Raw genomic sequence first — 21,053 nt, forward strand, 5'->3', positions numbered from 1 at the left:
AATTCTGAGTCTAGTCAGATGAACTTATGGAGGAAAAGGATATCTAACATTTTAACAAATATCTTATTGATACTGTAAAAAGATATGTTGACGTATGATTTCAATATATATGATACCTATGAGTAATACGAGTGAGTGCTTCTATGCTGTTTCATGCCATATTACCTCCCATTTACCCAAAATTTAGGATAATTAAAACGGGATTCATGATATTAAATAAGAATATACCTGACAGCTCTGTTCCTTTTTCTAGTTTCTATGTATTCATATGCCTAACTGGACATGATCTGAATATTATGAAAAGAATATTATTAAATACCCACTGTTACACTGGAAACATAATTATTCCAGTTTCTCCTTTGAAATGAGATCCATTCTGATCAGCTACTTGTATGTTACAACCTCATGGTGAATGCTGCAATGAAAAATAAGAGCTTTATGGTATTTGTAAGTAGGTAAAACTAATGATAGAAACTACATGAAATATATATATATATATATAAAATACGCTTTTTGACTAGCAACCTCAGTGAAATGATCTGGTTGTGTTTAAATCATTTCCTCCTGAACAATTGTAAGTACAAAACTGTCACATGATTGTCATTAACTGGCACCCTTGTTGGTAGGCTCATCAGAGAAGACAAAGACCAAATTACCATGAAAACGAAACTTCTGGAAGGAGTCCCTCCAGATTACGGTTGTGGCTTGTTGGCAGGGAATGATGGGGAAATGTAAATTGCCACTGTGTGTGCTGTATCTGTTTGGTGGGTAGAGGATTTCAGCTTCCAAAGATGTCAATTCGGCAGCTTTCACAAGCACTAACAATTCACTCAAAACATTAAAATTAGGAGAAAAAATGTGATAAGGGGTTAATATGCTGTGTGAATGCTTGTTTATATCTCTATATTGTTACCATCAGGGTGTTGATGAGCACGTATTTATCCATAAGCCACTAATTTACTGCCACTTTGCCCATGGTGTTGGAGAACCTTGTTACTTTCCAGTATCTGATTGGGAGAAGCTGACCAGAATTTTAACAGATTCATTAGAGCACTACAATGAGCTTCATGCTGCAATGAATCTTGTTCTTTCTGAGGATGCTATACAGCACATGTAAGTTTCCTTACTTTCCGTTGGTATAATGTGTGCTCTAACAAAGATAATCACTGAAGTGCAAATTCGTTTAAAGGTGACCTGCAAGGGTATTAAAAATAACCTCACATATCTTTAGAGCGGTGTGCTGAGTGCCCCAAGTGACCAGACTAAGTCAAGCATTTAGCACCGTTTTAAAATAAAATGTAACAATTTTTACTTTTAAAGGTTCCAAGAAACCTCGACCCAATGTGAATTGTTGGCTTCCTCTCAATGTGACCCACCAAGCATGCTGCTGATCACATCAAATCCACCGTACAGCCCTGAGGCAGACTGTAGCTTTACCCATTAAGACTCGTTATTACAATATTATATTGATTTCAAACATTTTACATTTCTATGTGGGAATGAAATAAAGGCTATTTAAAAACCACTTTAGAAATCTGCACGGTACTCTAGGAAACGGGCTTAATTAACTCCCCAGGCTCACTCCAGTCTGAAGTGGGGTTCTGTGGTGAATATGACATCTCCTGTTTAGTCCATGCCAGGAGGTCATCTACAACAGGAGGTATTGATCCTAGTGTCTAGACTTTGCAAAGGCTAAAAAAGAGGGGTAGGAGGAAGGGAACTAAAGTAAGATTTACATTTTAAATCCCTTTGGGGGGATTTTCTGGGGCATCCCTTGCATGTTTTGTAAGCTGATCATTTATTGATAAAATTATTATACAGGCCATTTTTAATACAGATCTAAGTTTTGCACCTAGGGAGCCAAATTTAGCTCTGGTTTAACTCCATTGTCTTCTGTTTTATTAGGTTTATTTAATTCTTTTACATTTATTTTAGCCCAAACATGTGCTATACACTCACTGCATCTGTAAGTCAGGATTACTCGCATGAGCTAAGATTTGCAGGATCCGTTATTAAAATTAAGCGTTCACTGATTTTGCAGTTTGTTCACTTTTTGCATTCCATTTAGCTTAAATAGTAAAACTACAAGGGTCAGTCTTGCTTTGTATATGGTGTTTCACCTTCTGGTTCTCATATATTTGTACAATGTCAGTGTTTTTGAGCTCACGAATTATAGGTGAAATTTAAGTCCCCACCCCATACCAAATCCTCCCTCCCCCTTTCACTAAACTATAATATAAAATAAGAAAATATTTCTGTTTGCTGGTTTTTGGAATCCCTGCCCTCGCTCCCCTCCCCACATCCTTGAAGCCTAAAATGGGGGTCTGTATCCCTGGGCACAGCAAAAAGGCCTCTCAAAGATACCTGTGAATTGTGAACAATATGTTCCATTCTCAGGAATGACATTAGATTCACCTTGAGACAAAACTAGAAATACAAGTCAATGGTGGAGTATCCCCAAAGGAATGTAAAAATTCTTCTTCCACCCGGACCCGGAGCAGAAAGCATATTAACTCTTCATCTTGTTTGGATTTTGTTAATCAAGAAAAATGTACTTAATTACTCTGACAGGAAGCAGTGCATGTAGAGGCTGAACTGCGCCTGAGACCAGATGTCACGTAGCCTGAGATAGCGTAAGTTTCTTGTGCTACTTCACTGTTAATAGAGTAGAACGTCATCAATTATGGTAGCTAAAAGAACTCTATCTTTTACTCAAGTGGGAATGTAATTAAGCCACACGATAGAGGCTTTAGCCTTTTACTGCTATACATAGTTGGTTTTGTCTTGACAATCTTAAATGATGTTTTTGTTCAATGTTTTTCAACATGGAAATTACAGGAACAGGCAATTGGGGAATATATTGACCCGTTCATATCTACTTCACCAGTTTGAATGCAGTCAGTGACAATAGTGACCAAAAGTGACTGCCATCTGCTGGTTGTATTTGAAGAAGATCTCAGTCCAGTTCCTAGTAGATAGGTGTCCACATCCTACAGATTACCACTGGCACTAGCTGGCAGTCCCAGCAGAAAAGACAGAGGTATACATAGGGACAGGAGTATTTTGAGGTATTCTCTCCAGGTTAGAGTTTAGGCACGTGGGAGGGCTTTGTGATGATGCCTGCAGTAATCCAGCCCATGACATCACACATCTGTTCTGTGAATAAATTAAGGGATTTACACTACGTGGGAGCTTTCACAAGTATTAGATAAAAAATAATAGGAATAATTTAATTAGCAGAGGTGGGCCCAAAGCAAAAACCTCAGATCCAAGTCCCATCCCCAAATATTAGGTGGATGGCGATCCAGACTGGGACTTTGCAGCTTGGACCTATCTGTGAAAATCACACTAACATTTTCTAGCCCATAATCTTTGATAGCAGACATTTCCATCACATGTAATCTACCAAGCAAAAATAAAAACACTATAATTTAATTTCATTTCCATAGGTGTCATGTCAGCTGCATTCTTGAGGCCCTGTAATTGGAGTTGGAGGTAAGGGCAAGCAAAGTTGGTGCTGCTTAGCAGCCTTTCTCAGCTCCCTGGCAGTTTTCCAAACAGCTCTTGCTAAAGGCAATGCTATTCATGATCTCAGGGCAAAAGTTTTAATTTCTTTTGACATACTGTTTTTATTTCACAACATTCATAGAATTACTCACTTTTTGTCAGCCAATGATGGGAGATTGCTTTCCGTACATGAGCAACGAATAACAGATTATTTTATGTGTGTGTACATGTCTGTGCATAGCGATGGAAGCCCTCAACTCATGATTGTGGGTTGTGCCTCTCCCCATCAGTAATGTAAAGTTGTATGTTGTGAGCCTAGATATGTATTGACTGGTTTCCCCCTTACCAGAGGGAACATCCAATAGTTTGTGAAGATAACTTTCTGGCTGCTTTGTACCGAGTGGTGCAAAGCACCTGAAACAGGGGATATGTCACACTGTGTACATTTTTTTATGTGAATTGTTTTCTGTATCCTTTCTTGTCTTTCATCTCACAGTATCTGCTAAGGAATCACAAACCAAAATATCATTTAATTCTGAGTTTAACTTTCAAACTCTATGTTTGAGAGGATTAGAAATTAGGCAAGGTAAATTCACCCAGTTTAGCATGGACTAAATCACTAAAGCGCACATAATATCTTAAGCTTAACTGTGGCCAGCTTTTATTTGTGACCTAACTGTGGCAATTGTTTGTATTGGCCTGTAGCCATAACATCTTGACTAAGGGACAAATTTACTAGCTGGAAGTCAGTGGACTTGTATTACAGAGTAATTTAGCCTCAAGCGTGTGTGTGTGTATATAAAAATATAAATCAGTGGATAACTTTATTTCATATTTCTGTAGTGTAGTTCATTGAAAATAAAAGGGGCTTTACCCCATTGTGACTGACAGATTAAAATATAAAATTTATAACCTTCAGAAAATACATGGTCAAAACTATGATGTTATTGCCAATTTCCTAAACGCTTATTTCTATAAAAGAGTAGAAGGGCTCCAAAGAAGGCTCTAAGTAACTAAGAATATGTACATAATTACAAAAATAAAAATAAGTTTAACTTTTATTATATATAATAAAATATAAGTAATTAAAGAATATTATGTAATAGAGTTCAGATATCAGAAACTGAAGCTACAGAAAAAAGATTTGTTACTGTTCTCATCAGAAGAATCTTGCAATCGAGAAACTTACTCCTGTATGTCTGAGGCCACGTCCAGACTACCCGCCGTATCGGCGGGTTAAAATCGATTGCTCGGGGATCAATATATGGCGTCTAATCTAGACGCGATATATCGATCCCCGAGCGCGCTTATATCGATTCCGGAACTCCATCAACCCCAACGGAGTTCCGGAATTGACAGGGAGAGCCGCGAACATCGATCCCGCGCGGTGTGGATGGTTGAGTAATCCGATCTTAGATATTCGACTTCAGCTACGTTATTCACGTAGCTGAAGTTGCGTATCTAAGTCGATTTCCCCCCCGTAGTGTGGACCAGCCCTAAAAAGAAGGTGGTAGGTGGTGATTTTCTCTTTCAGTATTTCATCCTTGGGGGATGAATATTCCAACATCGCCTGGCAAAGAATTCCATAGGTTGACTGTGCGTTGTATGAAGAAATACTTACTTTTGTTTGTTTTAAACCTGATGCCTATTAATTTCATTTGGTGATCCTTAGTTCTGTGTAATGAGAAGGAGTAAATAATACTTTCTTATTTACTTTCTCCACACCAGTTATGATTTTATAGTCCTCAATCATATCCCCCCTTAATAGTCTCTTTTCAAAGCTGAAAAGTTCCAGTCTTATTAATCTCTCCTCATATAGAAGCTGTTCCATACCCCTAATAGTTTTTGTTGCCCTTTTCTGAACCTTTTCCAATTCCAATTATCTTTTTTGAGATGGGGCAACCACATCTGCATGCAGTATTCAAGGTGTGCCTGTACCATGGATTTATATAGAGGCAATATGATATTTTCTGTCTTATTATCTATCCCTTTCTTATTGATTCCCAACATTCTGTTAGCTTTTTTGACTGCCGCTGCACATTGAGTGGATGTTTTCAGAGAACTATCCACAATGACTCCAAGATCTCTTTCTTGAGTGGTAACAGCTAATTTAGACCTCATCATTTTATATGTATAGTTGGGATTATGTTTTCCAATGTGCATCACTTTGCATTTATCAACATTGAATTTCATCTGCTATTTTGTTGCCCAATCACCCATTGTTGAGAGATCCTTTTGTAGCTCTTCACAGTCTGTCTGAGACTTAACTATGTTGAGTAGTTTTGTATTAGCATATGATAGTCAAAGTACTATTGTGGTTTTTTAATCAATGTGTTCTGCACTGGATTTATGCATGCCTTTTGTGTCCATACTTCCCCATGTAAAAACAAGAATAGAGTATGCCACGTGAAAAATTTGTATTCATCTACATGTCTGTTTTTAGCCTGGATTCTCATGCCTGTGAAGATTTGTCATCTTCATACATTTTTATGTGGAGTTTCAGGGGTGGTGCAGTGATCTTCATGGCAACATAGCACCTTTTTATTGATGACCCAGTGGTATCTAAGCAATGTTTGGACGACAAACTGATGATGGTTGTTCTGAAATTATTAGATACATTGTCCCTAGGTATCACCAAAATGGTGGCACAGAAATAAATGTCCACATGTTTCAGCTCTGGCCAATTGTAATCCTTTCCTTGTTTTCTGTATGCAATAGATAAAGTAATAAATAGAAACATGGTTTTACTATAAAAGGACATTAACATTATTTACCATCTGTAACTTATTGTTGGGACAAAATGATCTGTAGCTGAAAAATTACAAATGAACAGGCCATGTTTATTTCTAGTGCAACTGTATTGAATTTAGTAGAGTTATTCTAGGGGTTAACTTGGCCCCATATGTGGTATGGGCCTACAGAATTACTGTAGGTTTGACATTCCCAAGGGCCTAGAAAATAAGCAGATATGATCAATACAGTTGACCTTCAGTATTTTCCTCTCATCACCTTTTAAAAATATATCTCCCTTTTGAATGTATCCATACCATATTTGGCCCAGATTTTGCATTGCAAATTACACTGGTGCAACTCAGAGTCGCACACAGGTGACCTATTGAAGTGAATGGGGCTATATGTGGGTGCACTCATGTGGTTCTCAATGCTAGATCAGTGCCTGACTGAATGAACCAACTGTACCTCATGTTCATCTGCTCAACCTGCTCTGAACTGTGCATCTCAGTTTTGAGTTACATGCCCTTTGGGGTTTCAGCAGATGCGCAGATATTGTTTGTATGTTACTTATCTAGAAACAACAGCACAAAAACATCCCTTTGTTTTTCACTTTCATACGACCATTCTGTTGATCCCAGAATACGAGTCAGAGTTTTTAGTGAATTGGTCCTTAAATCTGATTTATGTATTCCATAGCATCATGGTTCACTTTTCACAAAACACCATCTACTCAAGTTTTACTGGACTTTTATAATCTGGCTGAAATGTATCTTCCTGATATTCACAATGATTTAAATTCACCATCCTGCTCCCCCAGCCTTCAGAAATGCTTGTTTCACTGCTTCTCTCTTATTAGTTATAGTCATTGTGTCCTGTCTAGAATCCCAGCATATTACTGGAAAACTAAACAGTATACAGGAAAACATTTGTGATGGAAAGTAGGAAAATACAGTCTGAGGAACAATCAGCATAGGCTTATAGGGTAATCAGCAAGCTGATCTGAGAGCAAAATGAGTGTTCACTTTTTTGGGTAGCCTTTCCTGTCTTTCTTTGTGACAGTGGCTAGATCTTCAAATTGTTAATTATGTACTGCCCTCTAGGGATTTGTGTTTTGCTTGTGGCACCCTGCTTGCAAGCCTTAAGGGATCCATTTATTACAGTCCTATTTCTCGTATGGAATGCTTACTTCTCTTCTCTTCACCTTTTTTTTTTGACCCTGATAGTAACTTTGAATATCTCCTGTTCCAGATATCATTATTTTTAAGTTGCTTTTTAACCTTTTTCAGGTTGTTTTTTATTGACTATTGGCATCTTGTTTGTCCTGTGGGTTTGTGTTTTGTTATTCAGTAGATTTTAAGTAGGCATGAATGTGTGTGTCTATACAGGGAGTGTGTGCATATATATGTGGAAATATATATCATAAATACAATTTCCTTTCAGATTATTTTAATAAAACAGATTTTTAACTTTTAATTTGTGATATTTCCAAGGGAGTGTTTTTCTTAATGTTTATGTATATTCAGATGGTGGAAATGACTTATCGTATTTCCTACCTCCGAGTGATGTTTCCACCCTTTATTTTAAAGTCATAGTAAAGAATAGTAGCACTGTTCCTTCTCACAGGTGCTCAGATACCCTATGAGTCTTTTCTTGTTTTAATTAATGACATGTAAGCATCAGGTACAAAATAACAACAATGAAAACTAATTTTTGTTGCACTTTATAAAGTAATATATAAAACTCAAATCATGCAGGTTAAGAAGACCACCGGAGAAATCTTTACAGGTTTAAAATAAAGAACATTGACAAATATATTCATGATCAGAACTATAAGATCTTAAAATGAGCAAAGGGCAGCAGGATTTGAATAGGCTTCATCAACAGAGGGGAGAGGTCAGCTGTGGAGATTAGTTATAGGAGCTAGCTATTAAGTCACCTCTGTGACACCAGTCGAACAGTCTGCTTAGCATAATCATGTGCAATCAGCAAAAATGCTGTTTATTACAAAATGTTTTTCCCTTTTAATACTGTTATTTAAAATGATGCACTGTAAGGTGCACACACTTTCATTTCATGAGTAAAAAGTGTCATTATTAATGATTTGTGGTGCTTTCATGACATTGTTTTTCAAAGTACAAAGTTGTTGGGAGATACCTCTCCAAACCTACTTTTGCTTAAGTAGTTGAAGGCTTTCTTTTAGATGGGTGAGGCTTGGTCCTTATATTGTCCTCATAGACACTTGTGAGTGATAAAACATTTAATGATCCTACATCAAGCAGGCTAATCTGCAGTCTTACATTACACATCTGTGTTTGAGTTCATTTGGCCTTCTTAACGACTTGATACCAGCAGTTTCTTTGAAGTGCATATTACTGAGTTCTAAGAACTGGCAAAAATGGGTGAGGGATTGTCTAATAAAATACTTTAGCTTAGACTTACTGTATGCAATACTTATACTTAGATTTGTCACCTATTTACATCGCTGTTTCTCCCATGTTGATACGAAGGGTGGTCTGATGAGGTATCTGAACCTGGATTGATTGAAGGCCAGCATTTGGAATTTGGGTTTCAGGCTGAACTAGGAGTAGGGTTTATATTCAGGGCATGGAGTGGTACCATCAGGCAATTTTGGGGAGTTAATGCATGTTAAGTGAAGTGGTCGAATAGAGGCCAGGGGTAGCCAGTTGGTGTTTGCTAAGGCCACCTAAAGGTGATCTCTCCCTTAGTGAGGACATGGTCTGATAGTTTCTTTTACTTTATCCATATGCTGTGTCTCTGCAGTGCCCCATCGCTAGGAAGAAGAGAGCTCTAAAATGTCACTCAAAGAGAATAGTGTGGGTGTGTGCTGTGACTCTTTATTGCCTGATTTTCTGTGGGTTAAGCATCCGTGCATTCAGCGTTCTGGAAGGGTGTTTTTGAGCAGTGAGTTTTCCTTGTCTTGAGGAAGTGGTGGTATAACTGAAGGCAGAATGAAGCTTCCTGGGAACATCTCACTAACTCAGTTACCAGCTCTGCTCTTCTCCTGGTCCTTACATGCCCCCCATAAAAGTTGTGGAGAAAGGAAGGTGGCAACTAACAGGCTGTGAGGAGCACATCTATCAGCTGGAGGTGGCACCGTGGAGTGAGGGTAGCCCCAAAAATTGTACTCCCCTTTGGGGCTAGGATAGTGAGAAGGGGCTCTGCACAACCCTCCATAGCATTGTAGAAGTGTGAAGTGGCCCGTTCAGGCCCGTTCATTTCAATTCATCTGAAAACCCCATGGAGATGAATACAGCTTGACACAATACCTCTGAAAGGTGTGAAATGACCCATTCACCTCAGTGGGCATTCTCCTTCGACTCTCCCAAAGTCTGTGCCAGTCCCTGTTGTCAAATATCAATTTTCAAGACAGTTTTGGTAGGCACATAGGTTTTAGAGCAATTTGAATATTAAAATCAACTCCTTATTGCAAGGTGCTACATTTGAGGAATGCCTGCACCAAGAGAGACAGGCATACCAATAGTCAACATAATCTCACTATGCACTTGGATTTTAGAGCATTTTGAAAATTAAAAGCAGGTCATTATATGGGCAGCCATATATTGGACCTTTGATCAAATGAGCCCAGATTTCCACCACAAACTCTACCCAGACCTGTGGTAGCACAGCAATATTATGCTGGGGCAGTAGAAACATGACAATTAACATTACACCAGAATTTTCATTTTAACAGAAATTAAAATGATATAGAAAAATTCTCTCTTTTGGGTTTAGAAAATTATTTCTAAGGGTTTATTTTAGTTTGTATGCTCCTTAACGCTTTTTTCCCCCATAGCAGTTTGGGGTGGAGGAATATCATTGGAGATTTGCTTTAAAAAAGACCATGTGTCTAAGATTTTTCTACTGTCTGACGTTTCCGTCAGAACCCATTTTCATAGGAACAACTGCTCCTTGAGAAGTGAAATTGATAGGGGTAATCACTTGGTTTGTGTTGATTGGATGGAATTATTGTAGAAAGTTGAAATTTGTTTTGTCTGTTTTATTTTTCCTGTTTTGACCGATGACTATCCAGATGCTGAAATAGTCAATAGCACCTTACACTGGTCCTTGGAATAAAGTTATGTTTTATGGGTCATTTCCTAATGCTCAACAACCCCTTTGATCATGCTAGCATTGGTGAGAATCACAATGACTTGTTTTGCTTTGGTTTCACGTTATGAGGGGGAGGGGGCTGTATCTCCAAATCCCCTTGCTCAAGCAGCCTCAAGTTTGGCTCACTAATCCTACCCTGGATCCCCATGAGACACAGCAATTTTCAAGATGATCTGAGTCAACATGTGGATTTTAGACCATATAGAGAAATGGGCTGTTAAACAGTAAACTAGTCTCAATGTCAACTATAGTGATGCTACAGCCCCAATATAAACTGTGAGAATCTAACACCTAATAGTATAACTATGAAATTGAAGGAGATTGTGAATCCATACCTCCACCATCTAGATGCTAGACCATGATCTGACATGTTTTATTGTCTTCCCAATAATGAGTCTGCAAAACCACAGAGAGGTGCATAAAAAAGGAAATGTATGGACATCCGTAAACTTTCCCAATCAAGTGTTTACCTTTTATTTGTCTGCAACGTGTGTCTCTTTTAAATTTCAGTTATAAAAAGAAAAGCTCAAGTTTATTTCCACTATTTTTTACCTGCAAGCTAGTGATTTATTAGGATTAGAGTGAATTTGCTGTTTCTCACAGCTTTTACCAGCTGAACAGGGAAAAAACTAAGACAACTAAAAAGAGCTAAAATTAAGTGGCAATCCTATTGCACTGCATACTTTTAGAAAGTGTTCTGAGGCATAATGTATTAAAATTCTCTATAATTAATCCTTGTTTGCCAGGAAAATATTCAACCATGTCAGGAAATTATCTGTGAGGAATAAGCACTTTCCTTCCCCTGTTCCAATTTGTGTTGGTGGGTGGGGGAGAGAGGAAAAATAGCACAGATGCATTCAGTATTGTACAAAGAGTATGTATGGGCATTTCAATCGCTGATATTTCACTATGTTCTGATGCTAATGTAAGATACGTTGTGTTTGCATTTATAATTAAGATGAACAGATGGTGAAGACTTAGTTTAGAGTACTACTGTACATCTATTAAAATAATCTCTGCTGACAGTGATTCTTCACTGTAACCAAAATTTAATTGCATATATATCACATACACATTAGAAAGAATTCTGTCTGTAGCCATTTGCTCTATTAGGAAAGTAGTAAGACTTCACCAGAATGGGATTTGTGCTGGAGACTCCATAGAGTAACAGATGCAGCTCTGCAGACTGTATTGAATTCATGAATACTCTACAATGACTCAAAGAGAGCAATTTATTAAAGTATGGGATTTCTTATTAAAAACTCATTTTGAAAGCGGGAGAGGAATCTGGAATCTGTCTGGTGTGCCTGATCCCGATTCTATTTCTACTATGAAGTAATGCCACTGACTTTACTGGAGTTACTCCTGACTCAATTCCAGTTCAGAAAGGTACCTAAGCACGTTCCTGATTTTAAGCATGTGTGCTGTGTCTCAGACTTCAGTGGGACTACTCATGAACTCAGGGCTACCCAGAGGATTCAGGGGACCTGGGTGTCATAACTTTATCCCAGATTTGGACCTTAGCGTCCAAAATATGGGGGTTAGCATGAAAACCTCCAAGCTTAGTTACCAGCTTGGACCTGGTACTTGCTGCCACCACCCAAAAAATTAGAGTGTTTTGGGGCACTCTGGTCCCCCTGAAAAACCTTCCCTGGGGACCCCAAGACCCAAATCCCTTGAGTCTCACAACAAAGGGAAATAATCCCCTTCGTTGTGAGACTCAAGGGATTTGGGTCTTGGGGTCCCCAGGGAAGGTTTTTCAGGGGGACCAGAGTGCCCCAAAACACTCTAATTTTTTGGGTGGTGGCAGCAAGTACCAGGTCCAAGCTGGTAACTAAGCTTGGAGGTTTTCATGCTAACCCCCATATTTTGGACGCTAAGGTCCAAATCTGGGATAAAGTTATGACATGAGTGGCAGCGGTTACGGGATAGACAAAATCCAGAAGCCAGTAGGAATATTATTTTTTTCTCTTCTCTGCTAAGGGCTTTTTAGCAGACAGAAACAGTTTGGGTTTAAAAGAGAATTTTTTTTTCTGCTCTCTCTGGCAGTTTGTGGCTTGCATAATAAGCAAGAGACCATTAGGCTGTGACAAAGAATCTTTTGTGACAATAGCTCTCCCATTGAGAGTCATTACCAGCACTATATACATGCAAATAAAGTGGTTTTTCAGGTTTACTTAACATTGAAGATTAGCTAAAGGCACTGTTGCTAGGCAGACTCTAGGAGGCAACAGAGCCTGCAGTGCAGAAGATAAACACCGGAGGGCACCCCAACCCAAGAAAACAGGAACCATGACTTCTAAGGCAAAAATTGAGGCTGAAGAACAAATCAAAGAAGCTGAACACAGGCGACAACTGGAAATAAAACAAAAAGAGATGGAGACGAAAGAAAGAGAAGAACAAATCAAACAGGCAGCACACAAAAGAAAACTAGAAGAAGAAGAGTTGGCCCACCGAAGGAAACAAGCAGAAGAAGAGTTGGCCCACAGAAGGAAGCAAGAAGAAGAAGAGGTGGCCCACCGCCGAGACATGGAAAAACAACAAAAAGAAATGGAAAAACAACAAAAAGAAAATGAAGAGAAGGAAAAACAGAGAAAACATGAACTGGACTTGGCAAAAGCTGGCTGCATGTGCCAGCCAACCCTAACAACCCGGCGCCAATTATTGCTCCACAGCACAGGAAATTTCCCACCTACAAGGCAGGTGATGACACCGAGGCCTTCTTGGAAAATTTTGAAAGAGCCTGTCTTGGGTACAGCATCCCCGAAGACCAGTACATGGTAGAATTGAGGTTACAGCTCAGTGGACCTTTAGCAGAGGTGGCAGCTGAAATGCCTAAGCAGCAAATGAATGACTATAAACTTTTTCAAACCAAGGCCAGATACAAAATGGGGATAACCCCAGATCATGCCCATCGGCGCTTCAGAACCCAAAAGTGGAAACCAGATGTGTCATTTCCCAAACACGCCTACTACGTTGGGAAAAATTATGAGGCCTGGATATCAGGACACAATGTTAAAACCTTGGAAGAACTGCACCCCCTCATACAAATGGAGCAGTTCTTGGATGGTGTTCCTGAAGACATCACACGGTACATACAAGATGGAAAACCCAAAGATCTCGCTGAGGCGGGGGAGATTGGAGCCAAATGGATGGAAGTGGCAGAAAGCAAGAAAGCTACTGTCAAAGGGAACGATTACCCCAGGGGGCACACAGACCATAAACCCTACAACCGAGGACAGCCAAAGACCCCACATACAACCCAAGTCAAGCCACAGACACCCTATTCTTCCACCTCACCAGTCTCCAGTAACTCACCTCGGCCCACTGACCCATCAGATGGAAGATGCTTTAAGTGTAATGAACTGGGACATATCAAGGCCAACTGTCCCAAGAACACCATGCGAGTGCAATTCATTACACCACCATCACACCAAAGATCCCCAGGCCCGGATGCCTCTCAAATACCCTTGGAGCGAAGGGAAAATATGAGAGTGGGCGGAAAGAAGGTTACTGCGTGGAGAGACACGGGGGCACAAGTGTCAGCTATCCACCAATCCTTCGTAGACCCCAAATTCATCAACCCAAAGGCCAAAGTTACAATTTACCCCTTCATGTCACTAGCTGTAGACTTGCCAACAGCTCAACTGCCTGTCCAGTACAAAGGCTGGTCAGGAATGTGGACTTTAGCAGTCTATGACAATTATCCTATCCCCATGCTACTGGGAGAAGACTTGGCCAACCAGGTGAAGCAGGCCAAGAGAGTGGGAATGGTTACACGTAGCCAAACCAGGCAAGCTTCCAGACCCATTCCTGTTCCTGAGCCGTCCACAGATACCCCGTCTGTGTTACCAGAGACCCAGACAGAGGTAGTGGATCCAGATTCCATGCCAACCACCGAAACAGCCACAACACCTCCAGTCCCAGGCCCGGAACTGGAACAGCAACCAGCACCAGCAAGTGCAACCACATCTTCAAACTCAAAGCCAGAGGGCGCAAGTGAGCCAAAACTGCCAGAAGCAACAGACAGCCATACCCAAAAGGCTCAGCCAGAGCCTGAAATAACCTCAGGTGCACCAGCGGATAGCGGTTCACCAGCAACGGAAACCACCCCATCACCTACATTGCTTCCAGAGGGACCAAGCCCAGGTCCACAGTCTGAGGAAGAACTGGTGACCCCAGCCTCAAGGGAACAGTTCCAGACTGAGCAGGAAGCAGATGACAGCCTTCAGAAAGCTTGGGCGGCAGCACGGAGCACCCCACCGCCTCTCAGCTCTTCTAATCGATCCCGGTTTGTTATAGACCAAGGACTTTTATACAAGGAAATTCTTTCTGGTGGATACCGGGAAGAATGGCAGCCGCAAAAACAGTTGGTGGTTCCAACTAAGTACCGGGGGAGGCTCTTAAGCTTAGCCCATGATCATTCCAGTGGCCATGCTGGGGTGAACAGAACCAAGGACCGGTTGGGGAAGTCCTTCCACTGGGAGGTGATGGGCAAGGACTTTGCCAAGTATGTTCGGTCTTGTGAGGTATGCCAAACAGTGGGTAAGCCTCAAGACCAGATCAAGGCCCCTCTCCAGCCACTCCCCATAATTGAGGTCCCATTTCAGCGAGTAGCTGTGGATATTCTGGGTCCTTTCCCAAAAAAGACACCCAGAGGAAAGCAGTACGTACTGACTTTAGAGGACTTTGCTACCCGATGGCCGGAAGCAGTAGCTCTCGGCAACACCAGGGCTAACACTGTGTGCCTGGCCCTAACAGACATCTTTGCCAGGGTAGGTTGGCCCTCCAACATCCTTACAGATTCAGGGTCTAATTTCCTGGCAGGGACCATGGAAAAACTGTGGGAAACTCATGGGGTGAATCACTTGGTTGCCACCCCGTACCACCATCAAACCAATGGCCTGGTGGAAAGGTTCAATGGAACTTTGGGGGCCATGATACGAAAATTCATCAACAAATTCTCCAATAATTGGGACCTAGTGTTGCAGCAGTTGCTGTTTGCCTACAGGGCTGTATCACATCCCAGTTTAGGGTTTTCACCATTTGAACTTGTGTATGGTCATGAGGTTAAGGGACCATTACAGTTGGTGAAGCAGCAATGGGAGGGGTTTACGCCTTCTCCAGGAACTAACATTCTGGACTTTGTAAGCAACCTACAAAGCACCCTCCGACACTCTTTAGCCTTTGCTAGAGAGAACCTAAAGGATGCTCAAGAAGAGCAAAAGGCCTGGTATGACAGACATGCCAGAGAACGTTCCTTCAAGGTAGGAGACCAGGTTATGGTCTTGAAGGCGCAACAGGCCCATAAGATGGAAGCATCATGGGAAGGGCCATTCACGGTCCAAGAGCGCCTGGGAACTGTAAACTACCTCATAGCATTTCCCAATTCCTCACTAAAGCCTAAAGTGTACCATGTTAATTCTCTCAAGCCTTTCTAATCCAGAGACTTACAGGTTTGTCAGTTTACAGTCCAGGGAGATGAGGCTGAGTGGCCTGACGGTGTCTACTACAACGGGAAAAAAGACGGTGGCGTGGAAGAGGTGAACCTCTCAACCACCCTGGAACGTCTGCAGCGGCGACAAATCAAGGAGCTGTGCACTAGCTTCGCCCCATTGTTCTCAGCCACCCCAGGACGGACTGAACGGGCATACCACTCCATTGATACAGGTAATGCTCACCCAATCAGAACCCCACCCTACCGGGTGTCTCCTCATGCCCAAGCTATTATAGAACGGGAGATCCAGAACATGCTACAGATGGGTATAATCCGCTCATCTACCAGTGCATGGGCATCTCCAGTGGTTCTGGTACCCAAACCAGATGGGGAAATACGCTTTTGCGTGGACTACCGTAAGCTAAATGCGGTAACTCGTCCGGACAACTATCCAATGCCACGCACCGATGAGCTATTGGAGAAGTTGGGACGTGCCCAGTTCATCTCTACAATAGACTTAACCAAGGGGTACTGGCAAGTACCGCTAGATGAACCTGCCAAGGAGAGGTCAGCATTCATCACCCATGCGGGGGTGTATGAATTCAATGTCCTTCCTTTCGGCCTTCAAAATGCACCCGCCACCTTCCAGAGGCTGGTAGATGGTCTACTAGCTGGACTGGGAGAATTTGCAGTTGCCTACCTCGATGATGTGGCCATTTTTTCAAACTCCTGGCCCGAACACCTACTACACCTGGAAAAGGTCTTTGAGCGCATCAGGCAGGCCGGACTAACTGTTAAGGCCAAAAAGTGTCAAATAGGCCAAAACAGAGTGACTTACCTGGGGCACCAGGTGGGTCGAGGAACCATAAAACCCCTACAGGCCAAGGTGGATGCTATCCAAAAGTGGCCTGTCCCAAGGTCAAAGAAACAGGTCCAATCCTTCTTAGGCTTGGCCGGATACTACAGGCGATTTGTACCACACTACAGCCAAATCGCTGCCCCACTGACCAACCTGACCAAAAAGACCCAGCCAAATGCAGTTAAGTGGACTGATGAGTGTCAAAAGGCCTTTACCCAACTTAAGGCAACGCTCATGTCTGACCCTGTGCTCAGGGCCCCGGATTTTGACAAACCATTCCTAGTAACCACGGATGCATCTGAGCGTGGTATAGGAGCAGTGCTCATGCAGGAAGCAACAGATCACAACTTCCATCCTGTCGTGTTTCTCAGCAAAAAACTGTCTGAGAGGGAAAGTCACTGGTCAGTCAGTGAAAAGGAATGCTATGCCATTGTGTACGCCCTGGAAAAGCTACGCTCATATGTTTGGGGACGGCGGTTCCAACTACAAACTGACCATGCTGCACTAAAGTGGCTTCATACTGCCAAGGGGAACAACAAGAAACTTCTTCGTTGGAGTTTAGCTCTCCAAGATTTTGATTTTGAAATTCAACACATCACAGGAGCTTCTAACAAAGTTGCTGATGCACTCTCCCGTGAGAGTTTCCCAGAATTCAGTAGTTAAAAAGTGTTCTTAAAATGTAAAAGTCTGTTAGTTATATACTTAATAGTATATGTAAAGGTGCATGTGTTGTAGTAATCTGTTTATTTTAAAGTTCTAGAAGGAAATCGCTGCCAGTGAGCTTCCCCACTGTCTGCAATTTGGGGGGCGTGTCATAAACAGATAGCTAAGGGTTAATGTCTCTTTCACCTGAAGCACCTGACCAGAGGACCAATCAGGAAACCGGACTTTTTCAACTTTGGGTGGAGGGAATTTTGTGTCTGAGGTCTTTGTCTGTCTGCCTGCTTTCTCTGAGCTTTGGAGAAGTAGTTTCTGCTTTCTAATCTTCTGTTTCTAAGTGTAAGGACAAAGAGATCAGATAGTAAGTTATATGGTTTCTTTTCTTTGGTATTTGCTGAATATAAGTGCTGGAGTGCTTTGATTTGTATTCTTTTTGAATAAGGCTGTTTATTCATATTTCTTTTAAGCAATTAACCCTGTATTTTGTCACCTTAATACAGAGAGACCATTTGTATGTATTTTTCTTTCTTTTTTATATAAAGCTTTCTTTTAAGACCTGGTGGAGTTTTTCTTTACTTCAGGGAAATTGAGTCTGCACTCACCAGGGAATTGGTGGGAGGAAGAAATCAGGGGGAGATCTGTGTGTGTTGGATTTGCTAGCCTGATTTTGCATTCCCTCTGGGTGAAGAGGAAAGTGCTTTTGTTTCCAGGACTGGGAACGGAGAGGGGGAGTCACTCTGTTTGGATTCCCAGAGCTTGTGTCTGTGTATCTCTCCAGGAGCACCTGGAGGGGGGAAGGGAAAAAGGATTATTTCCCTTTGTTGTGAGACTCAAGGGATTTGGGTCTTGGGGTCCCCAGGGAAGGTTTTCAGGGGGACCAGAGTGCCCCAAAACACTCCAATTTTTTGGGTGGTGCCAGCAAGTACCAGGTCCAAGCTGGTAACTAAGCTTGGAGGTTTTCATGCTAACCCCCATATTTTGGACGCTAAGGTCCAAATCTGGGACTAAAGTTATGATACTGGGGCAAAGCAATTTTGGGGGCCCCTTCCATAAAAAAAAGCTGCAATACTATCGAATACTATATTCTCATGGGGGCCCCGCAGGGGCCCAGGGCCTGGGGCAAATTGCCCCATTTGCCCTCCCCCCCTCGGGCAGCCCTGCATGTACTTAAAGTTAGATACACGCTTAAGTGCCTTACAGAACTGGGGCCTTAAACTGGTGTAAGTGAGAGCAGAATCAAACCATTGTCCTCACATTGGAAGCTACAAATAATGGCATTTTGCAATTCATCATTATTATTCTTGATTCCATTATAACATTTTGTGCTTTTCATTTGAGGATCTCAGGGGTTCACAAACATCAGTTAATAAACAGAGACTTGCAATACCTCTTTGAAGTGGATCATTTCTTAGCCTTTGTATTGACTGGTAAACTAAGGCACAGAGCTGCTAAGTAGTAAATTACCCAGTGTTATACAGCAAGTCTGTTGTAGAAGTTGTAATATATAAAACCCTGGTTGTTTTAACTATACCACATTTCCTCTTATATGATTGCCATTCTTATGAAAATAAAATCAATCGAGCTCAGATTTAGAGGGGGGATGGTCAGAAACCATTATTTATTAGTTATATGCCACCCTTGACCCTGCTTTTCTGGGAAGGGATGCTCCCTGCACAGTCATTGTGGTCTATAAAACTAAATTATTATGGTCAAATCAGGAAGGCCAAAATATCTCCATAAACACTAATTGATCTAAATTGATACTGTTTGCAATTCAAAGGACTATAAAGGGGGTGGAGGAGAGAGACAGGCTGAGAGCCAAAGGACCAAAAAAGGCAGCAAGTTTTAGAAAACATTCATTTGACTAATTTGCCCAACTTAATAAGGAAAGGATGGTTTTATTCTGAGATATAGAAGTAATGATTGATTAGATGGGCATTATATTTACAAAATGTGGGATGAGGAATAGCTGTGAATGGGTATCGAAAATATCTCACTGAAAGTGGAATAATCCATGAATCAGAGGAGGCAAAGCACAAAATACCAGAACACAGAGAAAGAGTTTAAATAACCACCAACCAAATCTTGGAAGTGGTCCAAAAAAGCTGAGAGCAAAAAAGAAACTACATGCAGAATAATGGTTTTAGACGAGAGAGAGAGAGAGAGAGAGAGAGAGAGAGAGAGAGAGAGAGAGAGAGAGAGAGAGAGGGAGCTGCAGATGCTTTTGAATGGAGTATGAGATCTTTAATTATAATTACCTAAATTTAAGGTTAAGACACCTGTGTATTGCTGTCTCTGGGGAACTGATTGAAAAATCAGAAGTAACACTGAATCTCTGTGATATCAGTTCTAAAATTTCTTATAGAAATTTTGATATTACTAAGTATATCTTTGTTGTTATTTCTTATTTGTATTATACCTAAAGATTCTGACTGAGATTGGGGCCCCATTGTGCTGCACTGAAATCCCTGACAATAAGGCTGAGTCTCTTACCACTTAAAATAAAATGTGAAATTAAAATCCACGAATCCCCATGGAGGTAAATGAATTACTGACCAAAAATTAAGACCACTCCATCTTAACTAACTCGTAGACTCATAGACTTTAAGGTCAGAAGGGACCATTATGATCATCTAGTCTGACCTCCTGCACAAAGCAGGCCACAGAATCCTACCCATCCACTTCTATAACAAACCCCTAACCTATGTCTGAGTTATTGAAGTCTTCAAATTGTGGTTTGAAGACCTCAAGCTGCAGAGAATCCTCTAGCAAGTGACCCATGCCCCACTCTGCAAAGGAAGGTGAAAAACCTCCAGGGCCTCTGCCAATCTGCCCCGGAGGAAAATTCCTTCCTGACCCCAAATATGGCCATCAGCTAAACCCTGAGCATGTGGGCAAGACTCACCAGCCAGCACCCAGGAAAGAATTCTCTGTAGTAACTCAGATCCCATCCCATATAACATCCCATCACAGACCACTGGGCATACTTACCTGCTGATAATCAAAGATCAGTTGCCAAAATTAATTGCCAAAATTAGGCTATCCCATCATACCATCCCTTCCATAAACTTATCAAGCTTAGGGTATGGCTACATTTGGAATTTCAAACCGCTGCCCCGGCAGCACTGTGGGAGCACTGCCACGGCAGCGCTTTGAAGTGTGAGTGTAGTCAGAGCGGCAGCGCTGGGAGAGAGCTCTCCCAGCGCTGCATGTAAACCACATCCCTTACGGGTGTAGCGTGCAGCACTGGGAGCCGCGCTCCCAGTGCTGCTGCCCTGATTACACTGACGCTTTACAGCGCTGTATCTTGCAGCACTCAGGGGGGTGTTTTTTCACACCTCAGTTGCAGCGCTGTAAAGTGTGAGTGTAGCCAAGGCCTTAGTCTTAAAACTAGATATGTCTTTTGCCCCCACTACTCCCCTTGGAAGGCTGTTCCAGAACTTCACTTCTCTAATGGTTAGAAACCTTTGTCTAATTTCGAGTCTAAACTTCCTAATGTCCAGTTTATACCCATTTGTTCTTGTGTCCACATTGGTACTAAGCTTAAATAATTCCTCTCCCTCCCTAATATTAATCCCTCTGATATATTTATAAAGAGCAAGCATATCCTCCCTCAACCTTCTTTTGGTTAGGCTAAACAAGCCAAGCTCTTTGAGTCTCCTTTCATAAGACAGGTTTTCCATTCCTCGGATCATCCTAGTAGCCCATCTCTGAACCTGTTCCAGT

General features: G+C 41.5%; 1 pseudogene; it reads left to right on the plus strand.

Moving 5' to 3' along the window:
- LOC115659885 overlaps positions 1-21,053 on the plus strand; it is a 232,988-nt pseudogene that overhangs the window by 122,921 nt on the left and 89,014 nt on the right.

The sequence above is a fragment of the Gopherus evgoodei genome, chromosome 11 (assembly GCF_007399415.2).
Source record: "Gopherus evgoodei ecotype Sinaloan lineage chromosome 11, rGopEvg1_v1.p, whole genome shotgun sequence".
In the NCBI taxonomy this organism is placed as follows: Eukaryota; Metazoa; Chordata; order Testudines; family Testudinidae; genus Gopherus; species Gopherus evgoodei.